The sequence below is a fragment of the Otolemur garnettii genome, unplaced genomic scaffold (assembly GCF_000181295.1).
Source record: "Otolemur garnettii isolate 467f Iridium unplaced genomic scaffold, OtoGar3 scaffold00046, whole genome shotgun sequence".
NCBI classification, from domain to species: domain Eukaryota; kingdom Metazoa; phylum Chordata; class Mammalia; order Primates; family Galagidae; genus Otolemur; species Otolemur garnettii.
In genome coordinates this window covers 1,722,765-1,727,510 of record NW_003852441.1, presented here as the reverse complement: position 1 = coordinate 1,727,510, position 4,746 = coordinate 1,722,765, and positions in this window count along the sequence as shown.

Genomic DNA, 4,746 nt, shown 5'->3' with positions numbered 1-4,746 from the left:
AAAAAAAAAAAAAAAAAAGAAAAATGTGTAACGGTTACATAGTTTTCTAGAATTCACTTACAGATTACTCAAACAAAAAAGTTTATTAGTACTCTGTTAGAGGAAAAAGATGTCCCAGGGGACAGCCCAGTCTTTCCTGGGTTGGCCGCTTGCGCCCTCTGCTGGTAGTCCGAGATTTTGCTTTTAAGAAGGTGACACTGTCCCTTTTTTCTCTCCCTATTGTCAAAATAGCCCCACCTGGGAGGGCCAGACACGAGCAAGCCGCCTGTGCCTCCCTAGCCCAACCTGCCATGGATTTGAATGACCCTTTCACAGCAAGCAGATCGCAGAATGACTGGGTCAGAGAGTCTTGGGATGGGTGACAGAACACGTTCTTGGTCTAAGTTCTGAGCATACACATCTTCTTTTACTGATTGGGCTAACCAGGAGTTTCTCAGTCTTGGAAACATCAGTAATTCCTGCAGAACAATAATAATCACCTTGCTGGCCCGGGTGTTTGCTGTGTGCCAGGCACTGTTTGAAGCCTTCTGCATTCACTCGTTTCAACACTAATTCACTCACTGAGTTCTCTCATGTACCCTGTGAATAGGGTACATCATTATTCTCATTTTATAGATGAGGAAGGTTAAATTAATTGTCCAAGGTAACAGATCAGCTGTAGAGTCAGGATTCAGAAGCAGGCCCTTCCAGCAGGTTGTATATTTACCATTATTCTTATCATTTGTTTCATAAAAACAAGAAAACACAGGGAAAAAGTTAAAAAGAAAAATCAGTTATCTGGCCACCAGAGATGATCAACATTTATGTTCTGGAGTGTTCCTCTCTACTCCTGCGTGTGGGTAGGAGTGCATGGGTCTCTGTTGTTCTGTTTTGTGCAAAGGGGATCTCCCAGTTCTGTAATCTGCTCTGGACCCTTAAAGATATATCCAGGTTCCTCCTGGTCACTTTTCATCTCTATTTTCAGCCAGTGTCAGTTTTGTTATCCCCTGGAGCGTGAACTAGGCTGGGATCACTTGGTTTCTTTCTAACATTCAGCATCTGGAGTTCTCTCTCTATGAGCAGCTCAAGGAGGTGATGGAGACCCTCCCCCTGGAGTCAGGCAATGTCCCCCAGGCCTGAAATCTGTGCCCTCCAGGAAAACTCCATGTTCTCTGTGGGGCTGACGGTCAGGATTTTTCTGTGCTGAGTAGCAAGCTCAGATGGCCATGTGGGAGGAAACAGAAGGCAGGTTCCAGATCTTGGCTTGTGCTGTTTAATTCTCCATCCTTGGTGATGCACACTCATCTTTAGCTCTCTGGAGGAGCAGATTCTGATAGGAACATTCTGAATTCTGAAGGCCAAGCTCATTCCACCCCTCTGGAGCCAAGGATGCTGCTATGAGTCTTTCTCATACTGGAGCCTGGCTGGCACGTCCCTCTGGGAACTCTGAGCATTTCCAGGCCTCCCCTTCAATCAAGGGTCCTGCAGTGCTGTGGCCTCACCAGATAGCTCCCCACAGAGAATGCCCTGCCAGGAGCAGCCAGGATGGTGCAGTGCCCTGGGGCACTTGGGGGCCTGCAGAGCAGCCCTGAGACCACTGTCCCTGAGAGGAGCTGTGAACCTCTGCCGAGGCCCTCCCTGTAAGGAGACAGCTATGGGTACCCTTAGAGAGACTAAATATACAAATGGACAATGACCTGACCGCATGTACAAATAGAGCTCTGCCCACAATCTGCAGCAACCAGACCAGGAGGCTGATCGTTATCTTCAGGACCCAGCCTGAAGCCGGCCTTGTAGAAAGTCAGGTCTCTACCTCTACCAATAGCCCAGGAAGCCCAGCAGAAAGAATCGGTGTACCCCTGGGACAATCAGCCGCCTCCACTTGGGGGCCGCGTGCCTGATGCTGCTGCTTGCCCACCATGAAGCTCTCCCACTCCTCCGCCAGCCATTGGTCTCTGTCACATCCAGAGCTGGTGGCTGACCCCGTCACCAGAGCAAACTCTGCACAAACAGCCTTTGCCTTTCTCATTTGGGTCTTCACTTACGGCCACCCCTTCCTCCTGCGTGTACTCCAAACTTGGTTGGAAGCCACAGGGTACGGATCTCACTGATGGATCCACAGAGGGGTCACATGGGAGGGTCACACCCTGGGTCACACACACAGGAGGGCTATATATGGGAATGTCACAAACAGGAGACCCCTGAAAGAATCACATTAAGAAGGCTGAGCACAGGGTCAGGGACAGTGGGTTTCACTCTCAGAGGGATCCCTGACTCCAGCGCCTTCCCCCAGAAGTCATCAGGAGCATCCCTTTCTGGAGCCCTTAGATACTGATATCAGGGATGTTGTTCTAGGAGCTTGTTCTCTGCTTGTCCCTTTCAGGCTCACAGAAACCTCAGTCAAATTCCTTGGCTCAAGTGATCCTCCTGCCTCAGCCTCCCGAGTACCTGTATCTGGAACCACAGGTGCCCACCATGACGCCTGGCTCATTTTTCTATTTTTAGTAGAGATGGGCTTGCTCTTATTCAGATTGGTTTTGAACTTCTGAGCTCAGTTGATCCTCCTGCTTCAGCCTCCCAGAGTGCTAGGATTACAGACATGAGCCACCATGGCCGGCCAGAGACAGGGTCTTATTATGCGTCCCTCAATGGAGTTGAGTGGAATCATCATAGCTCACTGCAACCTCAAACTGCTGGGCTCAAGTGATCCTCCTACCTTAGCTTCCCAAAGTGCTGGGATTACAGGCATGAGTCACCAAGCCCAGACCTGTCATGTGGTCAAGTTTTTATAAAATGATCCATGTAAACTCAAGAACATTGTTCTCTAATTGTGATATATGGAATTTCACATATGATATGTCCATTTAATCAATGTTGTTAATTTTAATATTTAAATCTTAATACCTTTAGGTAATCAATCAATCACTGATACTATCTCTACTCTTTTAGTGATATATTTTATATTTTACATACTTAACGTGGTCTCAGGTTAATAAAAAGCCCACTCCTCCTTTTAAACAATATAATCATCATGCTAAGCTCTCAATACAATCATCAGCTTTGCTCTCAAATTTTATTTGTATTTTAATTCTATTTTTTAACTCCATAAGTGATACAGTTTGGATATTTGACCTCTTCAAATCTGATGTTGAAATTTGATCTCTAATGTTGGAAGCAGGGCCTGAAGGCAGGTGTTTGGGGTGAGGGTGGAGAAGCATGAATGGGTTGGTGCCCTTCTCATGGTAATGAGTGAGTTCTTGCTTTCTTAGCTCCCATCAAAGTTCCCCCGAGAACCGGTTGTTAAAAAGAGGCTGGAACCTCCCTCCTGTCACTCCCTTGCCTCCCCTCGCATCATGTGATCTCTACACACAGCAGATCCCGTCACCTTCCCCCAGGAGTGGAGTAGCCTGAGGTCCTCACCAGAAGCAGGTGCTGGAGCCAGGTCTCCGGCACAGCCTGCAGAACCATGAGCCACATACACTTCTTTTCTTGATAAATTACCCAGCCTCAGGTATTCCTTCGTAGCGACACAAAACAGATGAAGACAAGTTTGTAATTATTATTATTTTTTGAGACAGAGTCTGACTCTGTCACCTTGGGTAGAGTGCTGTTCACGGCAACCTCAAACTCTTGGGCGCAAGTGATCTTCTTGCTTCAGCCTCCCAAAGAGCTGGGACTACAGGTGCCTGCCACGGCACCTGGCTATTTTTAGAGATGGGGTGTTGCTATGGCTCAGATGATCTATGATCATGAGACCTATGATCTCAGGCATTCCACCTGCGTTGGCCTCCCACTGCTAAGATTACAGGTGTGATCCATGGCTCTGGCCCATGCTTACCATTTTCTTTGCCTTCCAGTCCTTCCTGCATCTCAGACCTGTCTGGGATCATTTTCCTTCTTCCTGAAGCACATCCAGATGGTCCATCAGGGAGAAACATGCTGGTGATTTAATTTCTTTGAAAATGTCTCTATTCTTTTTTTTTTGCAGTTTTTGGCTGGGGCTGGGTTTGAACCCGCCACCTCCAGCATATGGGGCCAGCGCCCTACTCCTTTGAGCCACAGGAGCTGCCCAAAAGGTCTCTATTCTTAAAAAAGGATTTCTCAAGTATATACTGCCAGCTGGGCAATAATTTTCTGTGACCACTTTTTTTTTGTTCGTTTGTTTTTTGAGGCAGTCTCACTCTGGTGGCCTCCTGGGCTCAAGCTATCCTCTTGCCTCAGTTTTTCTATTTTTAGTAAAGATGGGGGTCTCACTATTGCTCAGGCTGGTCTTGAATGCCTGAGTTCAAGTGATCCACCCATATGGGCCTCCCAGAGTGTTAGAATTACAGGTGTGAGCTACCAGGCACGGCCTACTGTGAGCACTTTGAAATTATTAGTATGATTTTCCTGGCTTTCATTGCTGTTGCTAAAAATTCTGCTTCAGGCTAAGTGATGTTTTTTGGTACATAATCTGACATCTTCCCCCCTCCCCCGACGGTTTTAAAATCTTTTTTACAATTTTCTATACTGTGCAGTTTCCTTGTGCTGCATATAGGTGTGGATTTCTTTTTCTTATATATCACACTTGGGAAATATTGTGCTTCTTCAGAGTGAGGACTCACCTTTCATCAATTCTGAAAAGTATTAGCCATTATCACTTCAAACATCACCTCTCCGCTGTTTATCTCCTTCAGAGAACTCCATTTAGCCTCATATTAGACCTTTACATTCTATTTTATCTCAATAGCCTTTTACATTTGATATCTCCTGTTTCTTTCTTTTTTT